This window comes from Pelodiscus sinensis, chromosome 20, assembly GCF_049634645.1.
Source record: "Pelodiscus sinensis isolate JC-2024 chromosome 20, ASM4963464v1, whole genome shotgun sequence".
Classification (NCBI taxonomy): Eukaryota; Metazoa; Chordata; order Testudines; family Trionychidae; genus Pelodiscus; species Pelodiscus sinensis.
Window position 1 is genome coordinate 13443040 of NC_134730.1, and position 27934 is coordinate 13470973.

At 47.7% G+C, this 27934-nt stretch overlaps 1 long non-coding RNA gene across 15 annotated transcripts; it reads left to right on the plus strand.

Annotated features, from left to right (window-relative positions):
- Nucleotides 1–27934, plus strand: LOC112543598 (uncharacterized). 15 transcript variants are annotated; one of them, XR_012896842.1, is made up of 9 exons: nt 785–941; nt 1378–1598; nt 1696–1773; nt 2129–4243; nt 13198–16055; nt 21265–22403; nt 22523–24179; nt 26937–27160; nt 27258–27629. It is a non-coding gene; the product is annotated as an uncharacterized LOC112543598 (long non-coding RNA). The 15 variants fall into 15 exon arrangements; XR_012896830.1 differs by adding an exon at nt 27680–27934 and having other exon boundaries at nt 1378–4243; nt 27258–27520; XR_012896838.1 differs by adding an exon at nt 27680–27934 and having other exon boundaries at nt 1378–4243; nt 27258–27335.

Consider the following 27934-nt stretch of genomic DNA (forward strand, 5'->3'; position numbering starts at 1 on the left):
AACCGACAGACACAGACCGGGAAGAGACCCAGGCATCAGCTTTCATAGGCGAGGGCTGCACAAGTCCAACCCCATCCAGATCACAGGTAAGAATCGGGCCATGAGCCTGGAACACACAGAGCCCAGCTGATGACTCTAAATCTGAAGTGTAATTTGATTCATATGAGAGTTTTTAGAGCCAGAATGAGCCCTCCCCCTACAGCTCCCCTGGCAGGGATTTGGGGTTAATCACTTTGCTTACTGCCCAAATAAGGAGGAAGGGGGGACTGTCAGGGTGCAAGCCCCCACTGTGCCTCAGTGCCTCCTGACTATCCTCATATAACCCCTCTCAGGGTAAGTTACAGTCTGTATGGGTTGCTCATCATTGGCATTGGGATTATCTCTGCAGCCCCGCTTACCTAAGCCACGCTGTGATCCGCCTCCAAACCCAGGGCCTTGTCTCTGGCCCCTAACCAGGGGAGCCTTAGCTGGCCTTCTCCCATCCCTTCCTGGCTATCCCCAGCGGGTCTCCCTCCTGGGAGCTCCTGCTTCCTCTGCAGTCAGCCCCTCACTGGCCTTCCTCTCCTAACCACTGTGCTTCTCTCTGTATAGCTGCCAGCTGGGCTCTCACTAGCCTAACAGCTTCAGCTGGCCTCTCTGTTCCCAGCCCCGGCTCAGGGCCTGAGCCCTGGTCTTAAAGGGCCAGTGCAGGGCAGGCGCCCTGTCACAGGGACAATGACTCACGACTCAGTTGTGATGCAGTGATTTTATTAGCTCAATCACCAGGGCTACAGCATTTCACGCAAGGAAACCACGCAAAGCAGATGGCTACTGCCAGTGGGTCTGAAGATGGGGACCATGGCAAAAGAGTAGGGTCTTCTGGGGTCCAATTGCTTCCTCTGCTAAAGAAGGGAAGGAGACAAAGCAGGACAAAGGAGGAAGGAAAAGCAGGGACAAGGCTGGTGGGTAGAGAAAGGTATCGATAGGGAAGGAGGGGGGGAAATTAGACTAGGTAAGAAACAAACACCAGAGAAGTGCAGAAGGGACAGAGAGGAGGGAAAGGAGCAGGCAAAGAGGCTACAAGTGAAGAGACAGAGGAGTGGATGGGGGTAAAGGAGGAAAACTGGATGATTCCTTTAGGATCATGTGGAACCCTGGTTTCCTTTGACAAGATAGCAGCAAAACACATTACATTTGTACAATGCACACAGGAAAGGGTGTAAGTGGCCATTGCTGAGAGGTGCCATCACCTTTCCAGAGATGGCATTGCATTGATGGTTCTGCTGATGTGATCTTTGCAGACGTAAAAAGAGAAAATGAGTCTTCTTATTGAGAAGAGAGGGATTCACCTTCTCATAGCAATGGAGAGGAATCTAACCAACCTGACTCTACTTTCAGGTGAAGGGCGTGAATCCATCTTTTGTTGTCAAAATCTACTAGCAAGTTTTGTAAGTATAAAACAATGTACAGAACCAAAGCTGCTGAAAGGTCGGAGAATTATCTACTTGCTCCATTCAAAGATAAGGAAATAGTAAGTTATACCCACTAGATTTTTAACCATACACCAGATGGTACAGAGAAAAAAATACAAACGGATACAGCAGTTCATGCCACAGAAGGTATGTATTTTACTCACTCTTCCCAAATTAATCCAAGGACAAATCATTCACATTTGTTTCCTGACTAAACTACTGTCTGTCAAACACCTCTTTGCAGCAGGACCAATTTTGAGATGGAAGGATGCAGTTTCCAGGAAGGAATTACCTGACCTAACTGATCTATCCCTTTTGGAAGGTAAGAAATACATTACACATTCCATTGCCCACAACAGTCAATGGTTCTGGTCATATTCACAGGTGGAAGAAACAGTAACTGATGAAATCTGCATGTCTCTAAAGAAGGGAAGTTGAGGCACACAAGGACACAAGAAGCTGCTGTACAGAACACTGAAACTAACTGGGAGCTCCTTCTTCAGACGTAAGGAAAGTAGCTGGCAATTCTTAACCATGATCATGATAGCACCTCTTTTACCCTTTCCAGATAGTGCTGTGGGTTGTTCCTACAAGGCAGTAGCGGTTATGTTATTTCATACAAAAATAAAACTAATTGCAACATAAAAAGGAGCTTTAACCTTCTCTTCCATTTCCAGAGATGAGTTAATCCACTGATTGCAGGATTGATCATTCTTGCCTATGGATCAGAGGAAAGAGGAAATCAGTGGAACTGATCATGTCTATCAAGAGGTAAGGAATTCATCTCCTCAGAGTGCAGGGCCAGGAATAAAAGTTTCCATTTCTATTTTTAGGTGAAATGAAGGTCTTACCATTGAAGAGAGGAAGATAGGAGGCAGCGGAACTTAAGGGTAAAGTCAGACAGGTGCTACACCTGTCCATAGGGAAGAAAAGTATGTTTTCCTTCTAGTCGAGAAAAAAACAAAAATGTGCCAATTTTTGGCTTCAAGTTTTAACCTATGTAGCTGGCCATAAGCATCCAAGAATCAAAGCCATGTGGTAGAACTCCATGAGAAGGAGGTGAGCATTGAAAAGCCTAATGATCTACGTGCTAAGGGAGAGTCTCCATCGAAAGCTCTTCATAGCTGGTAATGAGTCATAATACAAAATAAAAATCTTTAAGACATTGTTTACTGCAGGTTTTCCTGATTTGAAATGTGAAAGGGAAGTTATTCCTACCAGGAAGAAGGAAGGGGAATTGGCTTTCCTCCACAAGAGGTAAGAAATACCAGACTCCACATAGCCATGTGCATATCAAGCAGTGTCAATTTCACTTTCAGGTAGAAGAACTGGCTGTTGACCTTACCTGAGAATATGAAAAGCAAAAGACAAAATTTTCCGGTGTTCAATCCATGGAGGAAATGACAGCATCTGGGATTAGTAACAAGGAATTAAAGGTCTGTTACTTCAAACAGGTCTGCTAGTTGTAAATCTGAATTGGAACCAATTCAGCAGCTCATAACAGACTGAGGTGAGCATTTCAGTTTTCCTAGTTGTCAGATGAGTCTGGTGCTAAAGCCACATTTAGACACCAAATCAATCGATCAAACTGGCACTCACTGATCACCTATCTCCAGATGGAAGGAGGCCAGAGGACTATTGTGCTCTAGAAGGGATTAATGCAATTGGAATGAGCTGAGCCAGGCATATCAGTTGGTAACAAAAAAACTCTCATTTTTGAACATTTAAGTGGAAATGAATGGATTCTCTCATTTTTTCAGATGTGGGAAATGCAGCTGATTTGAACTCCGAGGGTGAGAAAGCTTCAGAAAGTTCCTAAAAGATTCTTCACTGCAGCCAAGAGGTAAGGAATTCACCTCAGAACACTAGAGAAGGAATTAATGGATCTGGATTTCCTTTTCAGGTCACAGAAATGCAGCTGATTGGACCTCACAGAGACTATAAGGCATTGCATTATTTAAAAAAAGGAAGACGTGGTCAAACCTGCCGAGAGGAAGTAAAAGTTGCCTTCAGTGACTAAAACTAAGACCAGCGTGTTTCAGACCCACAATGTGGCAGACCAACAAGGAGGTGAGTGTTTGTGGTTCGGTTGTACAAGGTGCTTGACAATCTGTTCCCTTTGGCAACATTTCTGGGACCATAAAACCAATGAGCAACCACATTCCTTGTCCAACTTTGACCCCTACAGCCATGGCTGGGCTTTTCGAGAACTAACTTGCAAAGCAGATTTACCTTTTCAGGAGATCAGGGTTACAGATGCTCAGATTTTCCAGCACCAATGAATGGCTCAAAGCCATTCCTATCACCTGGAAGGACAATTGGTTCTCTCATGATAGGAAAATCCACACACTCCATTCAACAGAGCCACAGAATTGGATCTGAGGAGAGGTAAGAGAAGCATGTGACAAGCCTAACAAATGTGCAATCAGCTCCACAAAATTGCTAACTTATGTTGTCCCAATGAGTTTGTTACAGGTGATCACACATCTCAGGGTCTGAGAGGTGTCAAGTGTGATGGCTGACACCAGAGGATGCATCTTTGTCAAGAGGTGAGGAACCTGCTTATCCCTGAGTGCAATTCAGTGGCTGTGGTTGTATTTTCAGAGGAAAGAAAAACATCCCGTGTGGACAGCTTTCAAGAACCAATGTTCAAAACTTGCATGGGGCATCTATAGGCTAAGAGAACAGCGGGTTCCATCAGTTGAGATGCAAGAAGGGGGCTACATGGGAGAAGAGGAAAGCCCTGGAGATTGGTTAATACTGAGACACAGACCAGGGCCTGCCAAGACAGGGTATGTATTTATAGGGACCAGTGGGTCCTTGCTCGCATGCACAGGGTGAAACCGATCGCCATATTTGGGGTCAGGAAGGAATTTTCCTCCAGAGCAGATTGGCCAGAGACTCTGGAGGTTTTTCACCTTCCTCTGGGGCATTGAGCAAGGACCAGCCCTTTGGGCCATTTAGAAACAGACAATAAAATCTGTCAAAGAGAACGTGTCTCCTTTTTTCTTTTGCATTCTCTACAGACTCATCCTGTGCCCCTCGACCGTGTCCATGCTCCCACCAACACAGCAGGGCAGAGATCTGCCTGGGAGTGCTGCCCCACCCCAGTGCATCTCCAGCATGATCCCCCAAATGGCTCTCTCAACCCAGCAGGGCCCCAGGGCGGGAGAGAATGTCCCTTCATCCCCAGAGGGGGACAAGCATGTGCATGGCCCCAAGGGACGAAGGGAAACTGGTCACGTGCCCTGGAAGCAGGAAGCCCAGGGGCACCGGTACCATGGTCCTGTCCCAGAATGCCCCTAGACACCAGTGTAGGGCCTTTGGACACACCTTGGATTGGTGGCTCTGCAAATGAGGTCAGTGAACCCAAAGCAACTGTTCCAGTGTCATGGTGGGGCCACTGCTTCCTGAGCCCCCACACTGGGCTCACAAAATCACATGGAATTCAGCACAGGCAGCGCCTTTCTCCAAGGGGAGTCACTGGGCAGGGGGCATGCAAGAAAGTCTTCCCTTCAGCCAGCCCTTTTATAAGAGCTGGGGCCAGAAGCCTGCTCTCCTCTCCAGTCTGCCCAGATGTTGCTGGGTTGTTCTCTCAGGGATGGGTTGAACTCAGCCTAGGAAGCCCATTTCTCCAAGGAGAGCCACTGGGTGGGGTGTATGTAAGAAGGTCTTCCCTTCAGCCAGCCGTTTCCAAGAGAGGGGGTGGAAGCCTGCTCTCCTCTCCAGTCTGCCCAGTTGGTGCTGGGTTGTCCTCTCAGAGATGGGTTGGGTCGGCTCACAAGAACTCATTCCCGCTGCCTCTCCCAGTGTGGTCTCCATATCCTGTTGCAGGGATCTGGGAAAGCCAGAGGAATTGCTGCAGGGAGTTGACTGAGAGCCCAACCCAGGACAGGGTCAGCGTTAGTAGCACCTAGCTGGAAGGGATGAGAAAAGGAAGGGGGGCCAGGAACATATTCCTTCAGTGGGACATTTCTATTGAACCTCCAGTTCCTGTAGCCTGTCTAACACAATCCCCCATGTCCACTTCCGTCTCCCTCCAGTCCTCTTCCCAGCCACACACTGAGCCCAAACCACAGGGCAACTTAGACAAGCATCTGTAAACCCAGCCTTCCAAAGCCAGCAGGGAGAGTTATCTCCCAAGGTGAAATCAATCTCAGTGACTCAGCCTTGGGAAGATGGTTGCAGAGAGAATTGCGTCTGCTGTGGGCAAAGATACCACATGAATTGTAGGTGTCACTCACAACTCACAGGAGGGGAGGACCTAACACTAGAGAAGAGTGAAATGGGGAAGGGCGTGGTCTTGGTTTTGCAAAATCTCCTCTGTTGAACTTCCATTTGGCAAAACAAAACCCAAGAGGGAGGTCAGATCAGAGTTTTCTTTCATTGTAATCCCCAGACACCATGGAGAGGGGGCGGAGTGATGATTCTGGCACATCTCAGACCAACCCTAAGGTCACACACTGCCTGTAGACACCCTGCCAGTGAGGAGTTGCTGTAAGTATGTAAAACCACCAGTTAAAACTGCCCAAGCCATAACACTTGACACATTATGCAGTGCATGGGCTGAAACCATCAGGAAACAACATATAACATATAACCTCAGTCATGCAGAGTGCAATGCTGTACACAGCCTCAAAAACAAATCTAACTTCATACTCCAAGAGGCTGACTAAAGGAGCGCTGTAGTCATCATGCACAGAACAGATTATGAAAAGGCAGCTGCCAGCCAGCTCACCAACACCAGATTCCACAGGCTTCTCTCCTCTGATCTCACTAACAAAATGCCAAATACCCACTAAAACAATTGCCCACGAAGCTCACTGATACTACTCAGGACCAAATCTATGCAAACACCCTCCCTCATCCCCAACCAGGAGTCTGCTACCCAAGATACACAAACCTGGAACTCCCAGAGGACCCAACCTCTCAAGCATCGGCACTTACAAAAGAATTATCTGGCTATATTGATTCTTTCTACAGACCCTACGCTGCCAGCACACCTAGCTGTCTTCGAGACACCACTGTCTTCCTGAGGAAACTGCAGAACATCTTCCTGAAAACACCGTCCTGGCCACCATGGACGTAGAAACTCTTTACACCAGCATTGCACATGAAGACAGATTACAGGCTATCAGGAACGCCATCCCTGATGACACCACAGCACACCTGTTTACAGAGCTCTGCAACTTTGTTCTCACCCACAACTATTTCCAATTTGGAGACAATTTATATCTTCAAGGCAGCGGCACAGCCATGGGCACTCACATGGCCCCACCTCGTGAAATGAGGTGTAACAGTTAATTCTAACTAAGGACTTAATTCGAATTAACTTTTGACTGCCGCGCGTAGCCGTGGGCAGTTAGTTCGGACTAGGGGGATTTAAAAATGGTGCCCAGACGGGAAGATGCAAATCAAGCGTGGGATATTTATATCCTGGGCTTCATTTGCAACTTCGAATGCCTACATTAGCCTCCCTAGTTCGAACTAGGGGGCTAGTGTAGGCATACCTTTAGAGACTAACAAAACAGGTTGATAGTATCATGAACTTCCGTGGGCACAACCCCCTTCTTCAGATTCATGGAGTTAAAGGAACAGTTCCTTGCATACACACAGGCTCTGCACCACACCAGTGTGTGCTCTGTGTCTGCATAGGGCATTGGGTTATGTTTTCAATACATAAAGAAGAGAGAGAGAGAGAGAGTTTGTCTGAATGATCCATTTTAGTTGAAGGAAGGGGTAATGAACAGGAGAAGTGCTGACCAGCACCGAGTGACTAAGGGGTTAAGCTCAGTGAGCTAGCAAAGATGTTGGCCAATGGGCCAAGTGTTCTATGATTCCCAAAGACCATATCACACCATAGAAGTGAAAATTATTCTAGGAGCCAGCTAGTCCCAAGGCCTTCAGCCAGTGGGCGGAGAAGCTTCCCTTATTCAGCCATTGGACAAATTTGGCCCCGCTTCTTTGTTTTCACATGAGACTAGAGTCACTGCTGAGAGTGGAGCCTCCTGGTTTCCAGACTCTGGAGCGTTTGCTGTTTCACCCTCAGCAACTGGACTCTGTCTGTTCTCTCTTCCCTGACATACACAGGCACATCACACTCTCCCCGTCCCTGTCCCACCACCATCTCAGAGCTACCTCCGAACTGATGCGAAGATGGTGTCGCCAGGAGGGCTTCGGCTTCCTTGACCACGGGGTGCTCTTCCAGGAAGGACTGCTTGGCAGAGATGGAGTTCACCTAACCAGAAGCGGGAAGGCCTTGTTTGGACACAGACTGGCTAACCTTGTGAGGAGGGCTTTAAACTAGGTTCAACGGGGACAGGTGAGCAAAGCCCACAGGTAAGTGCTGAATGTGCGGGACTGGGAGATGGGTTGGAAATGGGGGGGGACTACGGCCTATAATGGCAAGGAGAAAGGAGGGTCAGGGCACAATGGGGAGGCAAGATCAAATCAGTATCTTAGATGCCTATATACAAATGTGAGAAGTATGGGTAATAAGCAGGAAGAACTGGAATTGCTAACAAATAAATACAACTATGATATCATTGGTATTACAGAAACCTGGTGGGATGGGACGCACAATTGGAATGTTGGTATGGAAGGGTACGGCTTGCTTAGGAAGGACAGACAGGGAAAAATGGGAGGAGGGGTTGCCTTGTATATTAAAAATGTACACACTTGGACTGAAGTGGAGATGAACGTAGGAGATAGCTGTGTAGAGAGTCTCTGGGTTAAGCTAAAAGGGGTAAAAAATGAGGGTGATGTCATGCTAGGAGTCTACTACAGGCTACCTAGCCAGGTGGAAGAGGTGGATGAGGCCTTTTTTAAACAATTAACAAAACTGTCCAAAGCCCAAGATTTGGTGGTGATGGGGGACTTCAACTATCCAGACATATGTTGGGAAACTAACACAGTGGGGCACAGGCTATCCAATAAGTTTCTGGACTGCATTGGAGACAACTTTCTGTTTCAGAAGGTTGAAAAAGCTGCCAGAGGAGAAGCTGTTCTGGATTTGATTTTAACAAATAGGGAGGAACTAGTTGAGAACTTGAAAGTGGAAGACAGTATGGGGGACAGTGATCATGAAATAATAGGAAAGGTAGAAGGGAGACCAGCACAATTGAGGTAATGGATTTCAGGAAGGCAGATTTTGATAAGCTCAGAGAACTTGTAGGTAAGGTCCCATGGGAAGCAAGACTGAAGGGAAAAACAACTGAGGAGAGTTGGAAGTATTTCAAAGGGACATTGTTAAGGGCCCAAAAGCAAACAATTCCGCTGTGTAGGAAAGATAGAAAATATGGCAAAAGACCAGCTTGGCTTAACAAGAAGATCTTGCATGATCTCAAAATAAAAAAGGAGTCCTATAAAAAATGGAAACTAGGAGAAATAACAAAGGATGAATATAGGCAAGCAACACGGGAATGCAGGGGCAAGATTAGAAAGGCAAAAGCACAAAATGAGATCAATCTAGCTACAGGCATAAAGGGAAACAAGAAGACCTTTTATAAATACATTAGAAGCAAGAGGAAGACCAAGGACAGGGTAGGCCCACTGCTTAGTGAGGAGGAAGGAGCAGTAACAGGAAACTTGGAAATGGCGGTGATGCTCAATGACTTCTTTGTTCGGGTCTTCACCGAGAAGTCTGGAGGCGTGCCTAACGTAGTGAATACAAGCAGAGAGAGGGTAAGTTTAGAAGATAGGATACACAAAGAACAAGTTAAAAATCACTTAGGAAAGTTAGATGTCAGCAAGTCACCAAGTCCTGATGAAATGCATCCCAGGATACTCGAGCTGATAGAGGAGGTATCTGAGCCTTTAGCTATGATCTTTGAAAAATCATGGAAGACAGGGGAGATTCCAGAAGACTGGAAAAGGGCAAATATTGTGCCCATCTATAAAAAGGGGAATAAGAACAACCCAGGAAACTACAGACCGGTCAGTTTAACTTCTGTCCCAGGGAAGATAATGGAGCAGGTAATTAAGGAAATCATAGGCAAACACTTGGAAGGTAATAAAGTGATAGGGAATAGCCAGCACGGGTTTGTGAAGAACAAGTCATGCCAAACTAATCTGATAGCTTTCTTTGATAGGATAACGAGCCTTGTGGATAAGGGAGAAGCGGTGGATGTCATATACCTAGACTTTAGTAAGGCATTTGATACGGTCTCGCATGATATTCTTATTGAAAAACTAGGCAAATATAACTTAGATAGGGCCACGATAAGGTGGGTGCATAATTGGCTGGATAACCGTAGTCAGAGAGTTGTTGTTAACGGTGCTAAATCCTGCTGGAAAGGGATAACAAGTGGAGTTCCGCAAGGGTCTGTTTTGGGACCCGTACTGTTCAATATCTTCATCAATGATGTAGATATTGGGATAGAGAGTACGCTTATTAAGTTTGCAGATGATACCAAATTGGGTGGGGTTGCAACTTCTTTGGAGGATAGGGACATAATTCAAAATGACCTTGGCAAGTTAGAGAAATGGTCAGAGGTAAACAGGATGAAGTTTAATAAAGAGAAATGCAAAGTGCTCCACTTAGGAAGGAACAATCAGTTCCATACATACAAGATGGGAAGCGACTGTCTAGGAAGGAGCATGGCGGAAAGGGATCTAGGGGTCATAGTGGACCACAAGTTGAATATGAGTCAACAGTGTGATGCTGTCGCAAAAAAAGCAAATATGATTCTAGGTTGTATCAACAGGCGTGTTGTAAGCAAAACTCGTGAAGTCATTCTGCCGCTCTACTCTGCACTAGTTAGGCCTCAGCTGGAGTACTGTGTCCAGTTCTGGGCGCCACATTTCAAGAAAGATTTGGAGAAATTGGAAAGGGTACAGAGAAGAGCGACAAGAATGATTAAAGGTCTAGAGAACATGACCTATGAAGCCAGGCTTCATGAACTGGGCTTGTTTAGTTTGGAAAAAAGAAGATTAAGGGGGGACATGATAGCTGTTTTCAAATATCTAAAAGGGTGTCACAAGGAAGAAGGAGAAAATTTGTTCCTCTTGGTTTCTGAGGACAGGACAAGGAGTAATGGGCTTAAAGTGCAGCGAGGGAGGTTTAGTTTGGACATTAGGAAAAAAATTCTAACTGTCAGGGTGGTCAAATATTGGAATAAATTGCCAAGGGAGGTGGTGGAATCTCCCTCTCTGGAGATATTTAAGAACAGGTTAGATAGACATCTGTCAGGGATGGTCTAGACGAAGCTTGGTCCTGCCTTGAGGGCGGGGGGCTGGACTCGATGACCTCTCGAGGTCCCTTCCAGTCTGTGGGGGTTCAAGTCCCACCCCCTCCTTCTTGTGCTACCTTGCCCTGTTTTCGAGTGCTCAACAGTCCCCAGTCCACACGTTTATTTTGCCAGGATATGTGGGGTGGGGAGTCTGGGCCCACCCTCACTCCCAGACCCCAGCCCAGGGCCCTAAGGACAGTATCGCTGGGGGATCTGTCCCACCGGGGGGGGGGGTCCGACCCCGAAACCCGCCGGTGCGCCAGCTCCTCGCCCTGCCCTGGGCTACTTCCACCCCACCTGCGCCTCCCTATGCCTCCCGTGCTCCTGCTTGTGCTCCTGTTCCTGCTCCCGCTCCTTCCCCCGTGTTTGCCCTGCTCCTCTCCTCTTGTATCTTAACCCCCTCGTCCGGCTCCTCCCCCCTCTGACGTCATTTCCGGCCACCATTTTCTGGGCCCCGCGCGTCTGACGTTGCCTAGCAACGTCCCCTTCCCTGCCCCTCACCAGACGCGCGGCCGCGCTACACAGCCGGCACGTGCGGAGTTCGCGTCGGGCGGCCCCCCGCAGCGAGAGGGCAACCGCCGGATCAGTGCGGGGTGGGCCCGTTTCGGGGGGGGTAGGCGGGCCCCACCCCGTCACACAGTCCTATAATTCTATGATTCTATGATCCACCTCAGCACAGGACGGGCCCGAGACAGTCTTGCGCCCTGGGCCCCGGGAACGAGGCGCAGCTCCCAGGAGTGCAATGCATGCGTGGCCCCCCCTCTGGGCACACAGTGCATGTGTGGCCCCGCCCCCGGTGGACAGCACATGCACGGCCCTGCCCACGGGCGACCTGCGCATGCGCAGTGCTGACCCCGCCCAGCCCAGCAGCCCCACGCAGCGCCCCCTACAATGGGGCGCCCTGGGGAGTAGCCTGGTCAGCCCACAGCTTTAGCCGGCTCTGTCTCAGCAGCCTGTTCAGTAACCTACACACAGCTTAAGTAGGTGTCCAGTAATATGTTACTTGTTCATATCTGTGTATAAAAGAGCGGTCACAGAAGATACGTCTTTCCACTGCCCCTCAGCCACACAGAGCCCTGCTGCTGACCGAGCTGTGCTTTGTAAACAAGAAACCTGGTCAAGAGCCTTTGCCCACCTAACCAACTCGGTCATCTTTTGGGCAGTTTGATCTGCTGGCCTAGCTACCTGGCTAGAGCTGTGACAACACAACACACACAAGCAACCCACAACAGGTGTCATTGTTTCAGAGGCCCCTGCACCATAGAAGGGTTCTGGTATCCACCCCTCACCAGCTAACCCTGCCTCCCCTGGTGTGTGGCACATTCTGCAGTGATCAGCCTATAATAGAGGAGGGAGGATACCACATGGCACTGATGGTGCAACACTATGAGACACAGCCAATGTGGATTGTCCTAAGAGGGGGCCGGGCACCCACAGCTCCTACTGGTTCCCAAGGGAGATGGAAGAACTCAGCTCTGCTCAGAATGGGCCCATTGTGACGGAGGCGGAACATTCCGTCATAAGGGCAGTAACTGAAACCAACAGAGACAGAGACAGACTGGGAAGAGACCCAGGCATAAGCCTTCACAGGCAAGGGCTGAATAAGTCCCACTCCATCCAAATCACAGGGAAGGAGCTGGCCATGAGCCTGGCACAAGCAGAGCCCAGCTGGTGACCAGATCTGAAGTGTAAGTTGATGAATTTCCGAGTTTTTAGAGCCAGACTGAGCCCTCCCCCTACAGCTCCCCTGGCAGGGATTTGGGGCTGGCCAATTTGCTCAATGCCCAAATAAGGAGAAAGGGGGGGACAATGACCCAGGAGTTGGTTGTGATGCAGCGATTTTATTAGGCCAGTCACCGGGGGCTGCAGCATTTCACACCAGAATGCCACACAGAGCACATGGCTACTGCCAGTGGGACTAAAGATGGGGACTACGGAAAAGGTGCAGGGTCTTCCAGGGCCCAGTTGCCTCCTCTACTAAAGAAGGGAAGGAGACACAGCAGGACAAAGCAGGGCCAAGGCTGGTGGGTAGGGGAAGGTATCAACAAGGGAGGAGGGGGGAAAATTAGACTAGGTAAGAAACAAACACCAGAGAGGTGCGGAAGGGACAGAGAGGAGAGATGAGAGAAAGGGGCAGGCAAAGAGGCTACAAGGGAAGAGACAGGAGGAGAGGCACGGAAGAAGTGGATGAAAGGGGAAATTTTGGATAATTCCTTTAGGACCATGTGGAACCCTGACTGCCTTTGCCAAGTCAGCAGCAAAACAAGTTGCATTTATACAAGACACACAGGGTACAAGGGTACAAGTGGCCATTGCTGAGAGGTGTCATCACCTTTCCAGAGATGACATTACAACGACCTGGTTCTGCTGATGTGATCATGCAGCTATTCTGTCAGAAGCGCCTATTGTACCACTTAAGACGTAAAAAGAGAAAATGAGTCTTCTTATCGAGAAGAGAGGGATTCACCTTCTCATAGCAATGGAGAGGAATCTAACCAACCTGACTCTACTTTCAGGTGAAGGGCGTGAATCCATCTTTTGTTGTCAAAGGCTACTAGCAAGTTTTGTAAGTATAAAGCAATGTACAGAACATAAGTGGTGAAAGGTTGGAGAATTATCGACTTGCTCCATTCAAAGATAAGGAAATAGTAATGTATGCCCACTAGATTTTAAGCAATACAACTGATTGTACAGAGAGAAACAATCAAAAGAACCAACACAACAGGTCATGCCACAGAAGGTATGTATTTTACTCACTCTTCCCAAATTAATCCAAGGACAAATCATTCACATTTGTTTCCTGACTAAACTACTGTCTGTCAAACACCTCTTTGCAGCAGGACCAATTTTGAGATGGAAGGATGCAGTTTCCAGGAAGGAATTACCTGACCTAACTGATCCATCGCTTTTGGAAGGTAAGAAATATATTACACATTCCATTGCCCACAACAGTCAATGGTTCTGGTCATATTCACAGGTGGAAGAAACAGTAACTGATGAAATCTGCATGTCTCTAAAGAAGGGAAGTTGAGACACACAAGGACACAAGAAGCTGCTGTACAGAACACTGGAACACAAACTGGGAGCTGCTTCTTCAGACGTAAGGAAAGCAGCTGGCAATTCTAACCAGTTATAGTAATAGCACCTCCTTTTTCCTTTCCAGATAGTGCTGTGGATTGTTCCTACAAGGCAGTAGCAGTTATGTTATTTCATACAAAAATAAAACTAATTGCAACATAACCTTCTCTTCCATTTCCAGAGATGAGTTAATCCACTGATTGCAGGATTGATCATTCTTGCCTATGGATCAGAGGAAAGAGGAAATCAGTGGAACTGATCATGTCTATCAAGAGGTAAGGAATTCATCTCCTCAGAGTGCAGGGCCAGGAATAAAAGTTTCCATTTCTATTTTTAGGTGAAATGAAGGTCTTACCATTGAAGAGAGGAAGATAGGAGGCAGCGGAACTTAAGGGTAAAGTCAGACAGGTGCTACACCTGTCCATAGGGAAGAAAAGTATGTTTTCCTTCTAGTCGAGAAAAAAACAAAAATGTGCCAATTTTTGGCTTCAAGTTTTAACCTATGTAGCTGGCCATAAGCATCCAAGAATCAAAGCCATGTGGTAGAACTCCATGAGAAGGAGGTGAGCATTGAAAAGCCTAATGATCTACGTGCTAAGGGAGAGTCTCCATCGAAAGCTCTTCATAGCTGGTAATGAGTCATAATACAAAATAAAAATCTTTAAGACATTGTTTACTGCAGGTTTTCCTGATTTGAAATGTGAAAGGGAAGTTATTCCTACCAGGAAGAAGGAAGGGGAATTGGCTTTCCTCCACAAGAGGTAAGAAATACCAGACTCCACATAGCCATGTGCATATCAAGCAGTGTCAATTTCACTTTCAGGTAGAAGAACTGGCTGTTGACCTTACATGAGAATATGAAAAGCAAAAGACAAAATTTTCCGGTGTTCAATCCATGGAGGAAATGACAGCATCTGGGATTAGTAACAAGGAATTAAAGGTCTGTTACTTCAAACAGGTCTGCTAGTTGTAAATCTGAATTGGAACCAATTCAGCAGCTCATAACAGACTGAGGTGAGCATTTCAGTTTTCCTAGTTGTCAGATGAGTCTGGTGCTAAAGCCACATTTAGACACCAAATCAATCGATCAAACTGGCACTCACTGATCACCTATCTCCAGATGGAAGGAGGCCAGAGGACTATTGTGCTCTAGAAGGGATTAATGCAATTGGAATGAGCTGAGCCAGGCATATCAGTTGGTAACAAAAAAACTCTCATTTTTGAACATTTAAGTGGAAATGAATGGATTCTCTCATTTTTTCAGATGTGGGAAATGCAGCTGATTTGAACTCCGAGGGTGAGAAAGCTTCAGGGAGTTCCTAAAAGATCCTTCACTGCAGCCAAGAGGTAAGGAACTCACCTCAGAACACTAGAGAAGGAATTAATGGATCTGGATTTCCTTTTCAGGTCACAGAAATGCAGCTGACTGGACCTCACAGAGACTATAAGGCATTGCATTATTAAAAAAAAGGAAGACGTGGTCAAACCTGCCGAGAGGAAGTAAAAGTTGCCTTCAGTGACTAAAACTAAGACCAGCGTGTTTCAGACCCACAATGTGGCAGACCAACAAGGAGGTGAGTGTTTGTGGTTCGGTTGTACAAGGTGCTTGACAATCTGTTCCCTTTGGCAACATTTTTGGGACCATAAAACCAATGAGCAACCACATTCCTTGTCCAACTTTGACCCCTACAGCCATGGCTGGGCTTTTCGAGAACTAACTTGCAAAGCAGATTTACCTTTTCAGGAGATCAGGGTTACAGATGCTCAGATTTTCCAGCACCAATGAATGGCTCAAAGCCATTCCTATCACCTGGAAGGACAATTGGTTCTCTCATGATAGGAAAATCCACACACTCCATTCAACAGAGCCACAGAATTGGCTCTGAGGAGAGGTAAGAGAAGCATGTGACAAGCCTAACAAATGTGCAATCAGCTCCACAAAATTGCTAACTTATGTTGTCCCAATGAGTTTGTTACAGGTGATCACACATCTCAGGGTCTGAGAGGTGTCAAGTGTGATGGCTGACACCAGAGGATGCATCTTTGTCAAGAGGTGAGGAACCTGCTTATCCCTGAGTGCAATTCAGTGGCTGTGGTTGTATTTTCAGAGGAAAGAAAAACATCCCGTGTGGACAGCTTTCAAGAACCAATGTTCAAAACTTGCATGGGGCATCTATAGGCTAAGAGAACAGCGGGTTCCATCAGTTGAGATGCAAGAAGGGGGCTACATGGGAGAAGAGGAAAGCCCTGGAGATTGGTTAATACTGAGACACAGACCAGGGCCTGCCAAGACAGGGTATGTATTTATAGGGACCAGTGGGTCCTTGCTGGCATGCACAGGGTGAAATCGATCGCCATATTTGGGGTCAGGAAGGAATTTTCCTCCAGAGCAGATTGGCCAGAGACTCTGGAGGTTTTTCGCCTTCCTCTGGGGCATTGAGCAAGGACCAGCCCTTTGGGCCATTTAGATAATAAAATCTGTCAAAGAGAACGTGTCTCCTTTTATCTTTTGCATTCTCTACAGACTCATCCTGTGCCCCTCGACCGTGTCCATGCTCCCACCAACACAGCAGGGCAGAGATCTGCTGGGAGTGCTGCCCCACCCCCATGCATATCCAGCATGATCCCCCAAATGGCTCTCTCAGCCCAGCAGGGCCCAAGGGCGGGAGAGAATGTCCCTTCATCCCCAGAAGGGGACAAGCATGTGCATGGCCCCAAGGGACGAAGGGAAACTGGCCAGGTGCCCTGGAAGCAGGAAGCCCAGGGCCACCGGTACCATGGTCCTGTCCCAGAATGCCCCTAGACACCAGTGTAGGGCCTTTGGACACACCTTGGATTGGTGGCTCTGGAAATGAGGTCAGTGAACCCAAAGCAACCGTTCCAGTGCCATGGTGGGGCCACTGCTTCCTCAGCTCCCACACTGGGCTCACAAAATCACATGGAATTCAGCACAGGCAGCGCCTTTCTACAAGGGGAATCACTGGACAGGGGGCATGCAAGAAAGTCTTCCCTTCAGCCAGCCCTTTTATAAGAGTTGGGGCCAGAAGCCTGCTCTCCTCTCCAGTCTGCCCAGTTGGTGCTGGGTTGTTCTCTGAGGGATGGGTTGAACTCAGCCTAGGAAGCCCATTTCTCCAAGGAGAGCCACTGGGTGGGGTGTATGTAAGAAGGTCTTCCCTTCAGCCAGCCATTTCCAAGAGAGGGGGTGGAAGCCTGCTCTCCTCTCCAGTCTGCCCAGTTGGTGCTGGGTTGTCCTCTCAGAGATGGGTTGGGTCGGCTCACAAGAACTCATTCCCGCTGCCTCTCCCAGTGTGGTCTCCATATCCTGTTGCAGGGATCTGGGAAAGCCAGAGGAATTGCTGCAGGGAGTTGACTGAGAGCCCAACCCAGGACAGGGTCAGTGTTAGTAGCACCTAGCTGGAGGGGATGAGAAAAGGAAGGGGGGCCAGGAACATATTCCTTCAGTGGGACATTTCTATTGAACCTCCAGTTCCTGTAGCCTATCTAACACAATCCCCCATGTCCACTTCTGTCTCCCTCCAGTCCTCTTCCCAGCCACACACTGAGCCCAAACCACAGGGCAACTTAGACAAGCATCTGTAAACCCAGCCTTCCAAAGCCAGCAGGGAGAGATATCTCCCAAGGTGAAATCAATCTCAGTGACTCAGCCTTGGGAAGATGGTTGCAGAGAGAACTGCGTCTGCTGTGGGCAAAGATACCACATAAATTGTAGGCGTCACTCACAACTCACAGGAGGGGAGGACCTAACACTAGAGAAGAGCAAAATGGGGAAGGGCGTGGTCTTGGTTTTGCAAAATCTCCTCTGTTGAACTTCCGTTTGGCAAAACAAAACCCAAGAGGGAGGTCAGATCAGAGTTTTCTTTCATTGTAATCCCCAGACATTATGGAGAGGGGGCGGAGTGATGATTCTGGCACGTCTCAGACCAACCCTAAGGTCACACACTGCCTGTAGACACCTTGCCAGTGAGGAGTTGCTGTAAGTATGTAAAACCACCAGTCAAAACTGCCCAAGCCTTAACACTTGACACATTATGCAGTGCATGGGCTGAAACCATCAGGAAACAACATACAACATATAACCTCAGTCATGCAGAGTGCAATGCTGTACACAGCCTCAAAAACAAATCTAACTTCATGCTCCAAGAGGCTGACTAAAGGAGCGCTGTAGTCATCATGCACAGAACAGATTATGAAAAGGCAGCTGCCAGCCAGCTCACCAACACCAGATTCCACAGGCTTCTCTCCTCTGATCTCACTAACAAAATGCCAAATACCCACTAAAACAATTGCCCACGAAGCTCACTGATACTACTCACGACCAAATCTATGCAAACACCCTCCCTCATCCCCAACCAGGAGTCTGCTACCCAAGATACACAAACCTGGAACTCCCAGAGGACCCAACCTCTCAAGCATCGGCATTTATAAAAGAATTATCTGGCTATATTGATTCTTTCTACAGACCCTACGCTGCCAGCACACCTAGCTGTCTTCGAGACACTGCCGTTTTCCTGAGGAAACTGCAGAACATCAGTCATCTTCCTGAAAACACCGTCCTGGCCACCATGGCCGTAGAAGCTCTTTACACCAACATTGCACATGAAGACAGATTACAGGCTATCAGGAACGCCATCTCTGATGACACCACAGCACACCTGGTTACAGAGCTCTGCAACTTTGTTCTCACCCACAACTATTTCCAATTTGGAGACAATTTATATCTTCAAGGCAGCGGCACAGCCATGGGCACTCACATGGCCCCACCTCGTGAAATGAGGTGTAACAGTTAATTCTAACTAAGGACTTAGTTCGAATTAACTTTTGACTGCCGTGTGTAGCCGTGGGCAGTTAGTTCGGACTAGGGGGATTTAAAAATGGTGCCCAGATGGGAAGATGCAAATAAAGCCCGGGATATTTATATCCTGGGCTTCATTTGCAACTTTGAATGCCTACATTAGCCTCCCTAGTTCGAACTAGGGGGCTAGTGTAGACATACCCTTAGAGACTAACAAAACAGGTTGATAGTATCATGAACTTGCGTGGGCACAACCCCCTTCTTCAGATGAATGGAGTTAAAGGAACAGTCCCTTGCATACACCCAGGCTCTGCACCACACCAGTGTGTGCTCTGTGTCTGCATAGGGCATTGGGTTATGTTTTCAATACATAAAGAAGAGAGAGAGAATTTGCCTGACTGATCCATTTTAGTTGCAGGAAGCTGTAATGAACAGGAGAAGTGCTAACCAGCACCAAGTGACTAAGGGGTTAAGCTCAGTGAGCTAGCAAAGGTGTTGGCCAATGGGCCAAGTGTTCTATGATTCCCAAAGACCATATCACACCATAGAAGTGAAAATTATTCTAGGAGCCAGCTAGTCCCAAGGCCTTCAGCCAGTGGGCGGAGAAGCTTCCCTTATTCAACCAGTGGACAAATTTGGCCCCGCTTCTTTGTTTACACATGAGACTAGAGACACTGCTGGGAGTGGAGCCTCCTGGTTTCCAGACTCTGGAGCATTTGCTGTTTCAATCTCAGCAACTGGACTCTGTCTGTTCTCTGTTCCCTGGACATACACAGGCACATCACACTCTCCCCGTCCCTGTCCCTGTCCCACCACCATCTCAGAGCTACCTCCGAACTGATCCACCTCAGCACAGGACGGGCCCGAGACAGTCTTGCGCCCTGGGCCCCGGGAACGAGGCGCCGCTCCCAGGAGTGCAATGCATGCGTGGCCCTGCCTCTGGGCACACAGTGCATGTGTGGCCCCGCCCCCGGTGGACAGCACATGCACGGCCCCGCCCACGGGCGACCGGCGCATGCGCAGTGCTGACCCCGCCCAGCCCAGCAGCCCCACGCGGCGCCCCCTACAATGGGGCGCCCTGGGCGGTAGCCCAGTCAGCCCACAGCTTTAGCCGGCTCTGTCTCAGCAGCCTGTCCAGTAACCTACACACAGCTTAAGTAGGTGTCCAGTAATATGTTACTTGTTCATATCTGTGTATAAAAGAGCGGTCACAGAAGATACGTCTTTCCACTGCCCCTCAGCCACACAGAGCCCTGCTGCTGACCGAGCTGTGCTTTGTAAACAAGAAACCTGGTCAAGAGCCTTTGCCCACCTAACCAACTCGGTCATCTTTTGGGCAGTTTGATCTGCTGGCCTAGCTACCTGGCTAGAGCTGTGACAACACAACACACACAAGCCACCCACAACAGGTGTCATTGTTTCAGAGGCCCCTGCACCATAGAAGGGTTCTGGTATCCACCCCTCACCAGCTAACCCTGCCTCCCCTGGTGTGTGGCACATTCTGCAGTGATCAGCCTATAATAGAGGAGGGAGGATACCATATGGCACTGATGGTGCAACACCATGAGACACAGCCAATGTGGATTGTCCTAAGAGGGGGCCGGGCACCCACAGCTCCTACTGGTTCCCAAGGGAGATGGAAGAACTCAGCTCTGCTCAGAATGGGCCCATTGTGACGGAGGCGGAACATTCCGTCATAAGGGCAGTAACTGAAACCAACAGAGACAGAGACAGACTGGGAAGAGACCCAGGCATAAGCCTTCACAGGCAAGGGCTGAATAAGTCCCACTCCATCCAAATCACAGGGAAGGAGCTGGCCATGAGCCTGGCACAAGCAGAGCTGGGGCTGGTGACCAGATCTGAAGTGTAAGTTGATGAATTTCCGAGTTTTTAGAGCCAGACTGAGCCCTCCCCCTATAGCTCCCCTGGCAGGGATTTGGGGCTGGCCAATTTGCTCACTGCCCAAATAAGAAGAAAGGGGGGGACAATGACCCAGGAGTTGGTTGTGATGCAGCGATTTTATTAGGCCAGTCACCGGGGGCTGCAGCATTTCACACCAGAATGCCACACAGAGCACATGGCTACTGCCAGTGGGACTAAAGATGGGGACTACGGAAAACGTGCAGGGTCTTCCAGGGCCCAGTTGCCTCCTCTACTAAAGAAGGGAAGGAGACACAGCAGGACAAAGCAGGGCCAAGGCTGGTGGGTAGGGGAAGGTATCAACAAGGGAGGAGGGGGGAAAATTAGACTAGGTAAGAAACAAACACCAGAGAGGTGCGGAAGGGACAGAGAGGAGAGATGAGAGAAAGGGGCAGGCAAAGAGGCTACAAGGGAAGAGACAGGAGGAGAGGCACGGAAGAAGTTGATGAAAGGGGAAATTTTGGATAATTCCTTTAGGACCATGTGGAACCCTGACTGCCTTTGCCAAGTCAGCAGCAAAACAAGTTGCATTTATACAAGACACACAGGGTACAAGGGTAGAAGTGGCCATTGCTGAGAGGTGCCATCACCTTTCCAGAGATGACATTACAACGACCTGGTTCTGCTGATGTGATCATTGCAGCTATTCTGTCAGAAGCGCCTATTGTACCACTTAAGACGTAAAAAGAGAAAATGAGTCTTATCGAGAAGAGAGGGAGTCACCTTCTCATAGCAATGGAGAGGAATCTAACCAACCTGACTCTACTTTCAGGTGAAGGGCGTGAATCCATCTTTTGTTGTCAAAGGCTACTAGCAAGTTTTGTAAGTATAAAGCAATGTACAGAACATAAGTGGTGAAAGGTTGGAGAATTATCGACTTGCTCCATTCAAAGATAAGGAAATAGTAATGTATGCCCACTAGATTTTAAGCAATACAACTGATTGTACTGAGAGAAACAATCAAAAGAACCAACACAACAGGTCATGCCACAGAAGGTATGTATTTTACTCACTCTTCCCAAATTAATCCAAGGACAAATCATTCACATTTGTTTCCTGACTAAACTACTGTCTGTCAAACACCTCTTTGCAGCAGGACCAATTTTGAGATGGAAGGATGCAGTTTCCAGGAAGGAATTACCTGACCTAACTGATCCATCGCTTTTGGAAGGTAAGAAATATATTACACATTCCATTGCCCACAACAGTCAATGGTTCTGGTCATATTCACAGGTGGAAGAAACAGTAACTGATGAAATCTGCATGTCTCTAAAGAAGGGAAGTTGAGACACACAAGGACACAAGAAGCTGCTGTACAGAACACTGGAACAAAAACTGGGAGCTGCTTCTTCAGACGTAAGGAAAGTAGCTGGCAATTCTAACCAGTTATAGTAATAGCACCTCCTTTTTCCTTTCCAGATAGTGCTGTGGATTGTTCCTACAAGGCAGTAGCAGTTATGTTATTTCATACAAAAATAAAACTAATTGCAACATAAAAAGGAGCTTTAACCTTCTCTTCCATTTCCAGAGATGAGTTAATCCACTGATTGCAGGATTGATCATTCTTGCCTATGGATCAAAGGGAAGAAAAATCAGTGGAACTGATCATTTCTATCAAGAGGTAAGGAATCCATCTCCTCAGAGTGCAGGGCCAGGAATAACAGTTTCCATTTTTATTTCTAGGTGAAATGAAGGTTTTACCATTCAAGGGAGGAAGATAGGAGGCTGCTGAATTAAGGGTAAAGCCAGACAGGTGCGATACCTGCTCAGAGGGAAAAAAACATCTTTTCCTTCTCGTTCAGAAAAAAACAGCCCCAAAAGTGCCAATTTTTTGCTTCAAGATTTAACTCACGTAGCTGGCAATAAGCATCCAAGATTCAATGCTATGTGGTGGAACATCATGACAAGTAGGTGAGCACTGAAAAGTCTAATGATCTGGCTGCTAAGGAACAGTCTCCATTGAAAGCTCTTCATAGCTGGTACTGAGTCATAATAAAAGATAAAAACCTGTCAAACATTGCTGATTGCAGGTTTTCCTGATTTGAAATGTGAAAGGGAGGCCTCTCCTACCAGAAAGAAGGGAAGGGAATTCGCTGTCCTCCACAAGAGGTAAGAAATACCAGACTCCGCATAGCCACGTGCATATCAAGCAGTGTCGATTTCACTTTCAGGTAGAAAAACTGGCTGTTGACCTTACCTGAGAATGTGAAAAGTAAAGGCAAAACCTAAAACCTCATAGACTTTCTTGGTGCTCAGTCCATGGAGGAAATGACAGCATCTTGGGATCAGTAACAAGGAAATAAAGGTCAGTTATTTCAAACAGATATGCTAGATGCAAATCCGCATTGGAAGCAATTCAGCAGCACATCACAGACGGAGGTGAGCATTTTAGTTTCTCTGGTTGTCAGATGAATCTGGTGCTCAAGTCACACTTATAGACGAAATCAATTAATCAAACTGGCACTCATTGACTGTTATTGCAGATCACATATCTCCGGATGGAAGGAGACCAGAGGACTATTGTGCTCTAGAAGGGATTAATGCAATTGGAATGAGCTGAGCCAGGCATATCAGTTGGTAAGAAAAAACAAAAAACTCTCATTTTTGAACATTTAAGTGGAAATGAATGGATTCTCTCATTTTTTCAGATGTGGGAAATGTAGCTGATTTGAACTCCGAGGGTGAGAAAGCTTCAGGAAGTTCCTAAAAGATCCTTCACTGTAGCCAAGAGGTAAGGAACTCACCTCAGAACACTAGAGAAGGAATTAATGGATCTGGCTTTCCTTTTCAGGTCACAGAAATGCAGCTGACTGTGCCTCACAGAGACTGATAGCTATAAGGCATTGCATTATTTAAAAAAAGGAAGACGTGGTCATACCTGCCGAGAGGAAGTAAAAGTTGCCTTCAGTGACTAAAACGAAGACCAGCGTGTTTCAGACCCACAATGTGGCAGACCAACAAGGAGGTGAGTGTTTGTGGTTCTGTTGTACAAGGTGCTTGACAATCTGTTCCCTTTGGCAACATTTCTGGGAACATAAAACCAATGAGCAACCACATTCCTTGTCCAAATTTGACCCCTACAGCCATGGCTGGGCTTTTCGAGAACTACTTTGCAAAGCAGATTTACCTTTTCAGGAGATCAGGGTTACAGATGCTCAGATTTTCCAGCACCAATGAATGGCTCAAAGCCATTCCTATCACCTGGAAGGACAATTGGTTCTCTCATGATAGGAAAATCCACACACTCCATTCAACAGAGCCACAGAATTGGCTCTGAGGAGAGGTAAGAGAAGCATGTGACAAGCCTAACAAATGTGCAATCAGCTCCACAAAATTGCTAACTTATGTTGTCCCAATGAGTTTGTTACAGGTGATCACACATCTCAGGGTCTGAGAGGTGTCAAGTGTGATGGCTGACACCAGAGGATGCATCTTTGTCAAGAGGTGAGGAACCTGCTTATCCCTGAGTGCAATTCAGTGGCTGTGGTTGTATTTTCAGAGGAAAGAAAAACATCCTGTGTGGACAGCTTTCAAGAACCAATGTTCAAAACTTGCATGGGGCATATATAGGCTAAGAGAACAGCAGGTTTCATCAGTTGAGATGCAAGAAGGGGGCTACATGGGAGAAGAGGAAAGCCCTGGAGATTGGTTAATACTGAGACACAGACCAGGGCCTGCCAAGACAGGGTATGTACCACACCAGTGTGTGCTCTGTGTCTGCATAGGGCATTGGGTTATGTTTTCAATACATAAAGAAGAGAGAGAGAGTTTGTCTGAATGATCCATTTTAGTTGCAGGATGCTGTAATGAACAGGAGAAGTGCTAACCAGCACCAAGGCTATGTCTAGACTGCAAGCCTCTTTCGAAAGATACTTTCGAAAGAGCCTCTTTCGAAAGAGAGCGTCTAGACTGCACGCGGAACTTTCGAAAAAGCGGCTTGCTTTTTTGAAAGAAAGCACCCAGTGAGTCTGGATGCTCTCTTTCGAAGAAGCCCTATTTACATTCAAGAACGCCTTCTTTCAAAAGAGGAACTTTCGAAAGAAGGCGTTCTTCCTCGTGCAATGAGGTTTACCGCCGTCGAAAGAAAAGCCGCGTTCTTTCGATTTAATTTCGAAAGAACGCGGCTGCAGTCTAGACGCAGGTGAAGTTTTTTCGAAAAAAGGCTACTTTTTTCGAAAAAAAACCTGAGTCTGGACACAGCCCAAGTGACTAAGGGGTTAAGCTCAGTGAGCTAGCAAAGGGGTTGGCCAATGGGCCAAGTGTTCTATGATTCCCAAAGACCATATCACACCATAGAAGTGAAAATTATTCTAGGAGCCAGCTAGTCCCAAGGCCTTCAGCCAGTTGGCGGAGAAGCTTCCCTTATTCAGCCAGTGGACAAATTTGGCCCCGCTTCTTTGTTTACACATGAGACTAGAGTCACTGCTGGGAGTGGAGCCTCCTGGTTTCCAGACTCTGGAGCATTTGCTGTTTCAATCTCAGCAACTGGACTCTGTCTGTTCTCTGTTCCCTGGACATACACAGGCACATCACACTCTCCCCGTCCCTGTCCCTGTCCCTGTCCCTGTCCCATCACCATCTCAGAGCTACCTCCGAACTGATCCACCTCAGCACAGGACGGGCCCGAGACAGTCTTGCGCCCTGGCCCCCGGGAACGAGGCGCCGCTCCCAGGAGTGCAACGCATGCGTGGCCCCGCCTCTGGGCACACAGTGCATGTGTGGCCCCGCCCCCGGTGGACAGCACATGCACGGCCCCGCCCACGGGCGACCGGCGCATGCGCAGTGCTGACCCCGCCCAGCCCAGCAGCCCCACGCGGTGCCTCCTACAATGGGGCGCCCTGGGGAGTAGCCTGGTCAGCCCACAGCTTTAGCCGGCTCTGTCTCAGCAGCCTGTCCAGTAACCTACACACAGCTTAAGTAGGTGTCCAGTAATATGTTACTTGTTCATATCTGTGTATAAAAGAGCGGTCACAGAAGATACGTCTTTCCACTGCCCCTCAGCCACACAGAGCCCTGCTGCTGACCGAGCTGTGCTTTGTAAACAAGAAACCTGGTCAAGAGCCTTTGCCCACCTAACCAACTCGGTCATCTTTTGGGCAGTTTGATCTGCTGGCCTAGCTACCTGGCTAGAGCTGTGACAACACAACACACACAAGCAACCCACAACAGGTGTCATTGTTTCAGAGGCCCCTGCACCATAGAAGGGTTCTGGTATCCACCCCTCACCAGCTAACCCTGCCTCCCCTGGTGTGGGGCACATTCTGCAGTGATCAGCCTATAAGAGAGGAGGGAGGATACCACATGGCACTGATGGTGCAACACCATGAGACACAGCCAATGTGGATTGTCCTAAGAGGGGGCCGGGCACCCACAGCTCCTACTGGTTCCCAAGGGAGATGGAAGAACTCAGCTCTGCTCAGAATGGGCCCATTGTGACGGAAGCGGAACATTCCGTCATAAGGGCAGTGACTGAAACCAACAGAGACAGAGACAGACTGGGAAGAGACCCAGGCATAAGCCTTCACAGGCAAGGGCTGAATAAGTCCCACTCCATCCAAATCACAGGGAAGGAGCTGGCCATGAGCCTGGCACAAGCAGAGCCCAGCTGGTGACCAGATCTGAAGTGTAAGTTGACGAATTTCCGAGTTTTTAGAGCCAGACCGAGCCCTCCCCCTACAGCTCCCCTGGCAGGGATTTGGGGCTGGCCAATTTGCTCAATGCCCAAATAAGGAGAAAGGGGGGGACAATGACCCAGGAGTTGGTTGTGATGAAGCGATTTTATTAGGCCAGTCACCGGGGGCTGCAGCATTTCACACCAGAATGCCACACAGAGCACATGGCTACTGCCAGTGGGACTAAAGATGGGGACTGTGGAAAACGTGCAGGGTCTTCCAGGGCCCAGTTGCCTCCTCTACTAAAGAAGGGAAGGAGACACAGCAGGACAAAGCAGGGCCAAGGCTGGTGGGTAGGGGAAGGTATCAACAAGGGAGGAGGGGGGAAAATTAGACTAGGTAAGAAACAAACACCAGAGAGGTGCGGAAGGGACAGGGAGGAGAGAAAGGGGCAGGCAAAAAGGCTACAAGGGAAGAGACAGGAGGAGAGGCACGGAAGAAGTGGATGAAAGGGGAAATTTTGGATAATTCCTTTAGGATCATGTGGAAGCCTGACTGCCTTTGCCAAGACAGCAGCAAAACAAGTTGCATTTATACAAGACACACAGGGTACAAGGGTACAAGTGGCCATTGCTGAGAGGTGCCATCACCTTTCCAGAGATGACATTACAACGACCTGGTTCTGCTGATGTGATCATTGCAGCTATTCTGTCAGAAGCACCTATTGTACCACTTAAGACGTAAAAAGAGAAAATGAGTCTTATCGAGAAGATAGGGATTCACCTTCTCATAGCAATGGAGAGGAAACTAACCAACCTGACTCTACTTTCAGGTGAAGGGCGTGAATCCATCTTTTGTTGTCAAAGGCTACTAGCAAGTTTTGTAAGTATAAAGCAATGTACAGAACATAAGTGGTGAAAGGTTGGAGAATTATCGACTTGCTCCATTCAAAAATAAGGAAATAGTAATGTATGCCCACTAGATTTTAAGCAATACAACTGATTGTACAGAGAGAAACAAACAAAAGAACCAACACAACAGGTCATGCCACAGAAGGTATGTATTTTACTCACTCTTCCCAAATTAATCCAAGGACAAATCATTCACATTTATTTCCTGACTAAACTACTGTCTGTCAAACACCTCTTTGCAGCAGGACCAATTTTGAGATGGAAGGATGCAGTTTCCAGGAAGGAATTACCTGACCTAACTGATCCATCGCTTTTGGAAGGTAAGAAATATATTACACATTCCATTGCCCACAACAGTCAATGGTTCTGGTCATATTCACAGGTGGAAGAAACAGTAACTGATGAAATCTGCATGTCTCTAAAGAAGGGAAGTTGAGACACACAAGGACACAAGAAGCTGCTGTACAGAACACTGGAACAAAAACTGGGAGCTGCTTCTTCAGACGTAAGGAAAGCAGCTGGCAATTCTAACCAGTTATAGTAATAGCACCTCCTTTTTCCTTTCCAGATAGTGCTGTGGATTGTTCCTACAAGGCAGTAGCAGTTATGTTATTTCATACAAAAATAAAACTAATTGCAACATAACCTTCTCTTCCATTTCCAGAGATGAGTTAATCCACTGATTGCAGGATTGATCATTCTTGCCTATGGATCAGAGGAAAGAGGAAATCAGTGGAACTGATCATGTCTATCAAGAGGTAAGGAATTCATCTCCTCAGAGTGCAGGGCCAGGAATAAAAGTTTCCATTTCTATTTTTAGGTGAAATGAAGGTCTTACCATTGAAGAGAGGAAGATAGGAGGCAGCGGAACTTAAGGGTAAAGTCAGACAGGTGCTACACCTGTCCATAGGGAAGAAAA